Genomic DNA, 2,096 nt, shown 5'->3' on the forward strand with positions numbered 1-2,096 from the left:
TCCCCACATCTTCACTCTCCTCTCAGCCGTGAGGATTTACTTATCCGCTCTTCTGCACACTGGAAATATGCACAACAAATGCACTCCTAAAGGACAAGCAAAAAAAAAAAAGTCTTTCTTATTGAGTGGGATAAGAAACAGCCGCAGAAAAGCAAACCAACAACCAAAGAGAGAGAAAAAGAAAGAAAAAAAGCCCTTTTCACATGGGTCTCTGTTGGGCAATAATCTCTCCTCTCCTCCTCCCGGCGGCGCGGTGCAGATAGCAGACCTCTGTCCGTCTATCCTGCTGTCTAATCTCCGCCCGCCCCAGTCATTGAGAGAGGGAGAGAGAGAGAGGGAGAGAGAGAGAGAGAGAGAGGGAGAGAGGAGAGGCTGTACCGTATCTCTAGGCCGTCTCGTAACTTAAAGGAGAGCAGCTCTGCTCCGTGTTCTGCTCTCCTGCTTATCATAACACGTTTATCCCCCCATAAGCCGCCACTGGAGCTCTCTGTTAGGCCTTGACATGAGCAAGAGCTAGACGAATGCATCCTCTCCCCTCTCCTCCTTTCTCCGTCTCTTTTACACATACACACACACACACACACGCATACACACACACACACACACTTTCTCTCTCTTCTTGTTCCTTACAGAGGCAGAACTATATCTATCTATATTTATCTATCTATCTATCTATCTATAGAGCAGAAGACATGAGAGCAGCAAAGATACAACAACTGAACTCTACTGCCGGAAACGCACTAAACGTGTATACATATACTTTATATATGTGTGTGTGTGTGTGTGTGTGTGTGTGTATGTGTATGTGTGTGAAACAGAGATAGACTGACTGGGCCCAGCAATAATACAATAACTCCAAACTGTAGCTTTCTGACTGGCTGGAACAGACACAGTCGTCCCATTACCCCATCACTCTCGGCTTTCACGCTGTCCAGAAAAAGAGGGTCATCTTCTCGGCGCTTCAGAGTGGCTTTTCACATTTTGGCCACTCAGCAGAACCCCCGTTTTATATCATTCTACCTCCTTTCCTTTCTTTTCATTTCCCCTTCCCCCCTTTCTTCTTCCCTCTCCTCCCATTTCAGTAGGGCGTGCAGTAGGTCTGCAGTAATGCTCTCATCAGACAAACCCATAAAGTCCTATTTCCCAAACAGCACCATCTTTATGATCATGATATGTGTGAATACATAACATAAAACCTCACTAAAACACCTCTGATATCCCCATTCATACTGCACATGACAAGCCTGCTCAGTCCATGTCTTCTCTCCTCCCGTCAGGGCCACTGATGTTCAGTTCAAATGTATAGACACTAGAAAAAGGGCATTTATTTCCTTCCCACAGAAAATGGATGAGCAGCGGAAAGCTGGCGGGACATTGACAGATCTTTGATTAAGACGGGACATTATTCAGAGCCGACTGCAGTTTCCTCCTCAGTTCATCGGCTCTGGGCTGTCAGGGAGTTTCTTAAGCTGTGTGTGTAGTCCTGTGCTTGGGCTCGAGCTTTTAAAGAACCCTTTGTCGCTCTCTCTCTTTCTGTTTGTGCCCTCACCTCTCCATCTGTCCTCCTATCTTTCTTTCTCTGTCTGTCACTCTGTGTTTCTTTCTCCGTCTCACACACGTAAACACACAGACATAGAGAGACCCTCTCCCTCTTACTGCCGTCTATTTTTTTTTGTTATTTTGTGATATTCATCATTCCCGTGCATGTGTCATGGTCACCCGGGTAACGCACACATCAGGAAATTAAGCGCAATAAATCATTATGGGATGCAAGCATGTGCAAGACTCGTGGGATTAATTCCATCTCCTCTCCAGATATCCTGGGCTGCTCTCCAACAGCGTGCAAGTGGACCTGTGTCACACACGTGTGAGCCGGCCCTGTGGAGAATCTGCCACGATGTCGTAGCTGCCACGCATCTTGCATATAACAAGCATGTTTTTCTTCAAGAACACATAGGCAAAGTGTAGCCTCCACACACACCTTTTCCCCTCAGACCTGGCCCTTGCCTGGCACAACTCTCTCCCCTGTTCTTCGTGGCCCACCTGAAGGTCCGCTGAGTGGTGAGGGAGCATGACAGCCTCCCTCGCGGCGCAGC

Source organism: Sprattus sprattus, assembly GCF_963457725.1.
Source record: "Sprattus sprattus genome assembly, chromosome: 8".
Taxonomy (NCBI): domain Eukaryota; kingdom Metazoa; phylum Chordata; class Actinopteri; order Clupeiformes; family Clupeidae; genus Sprattus; species Sprattus sprattus.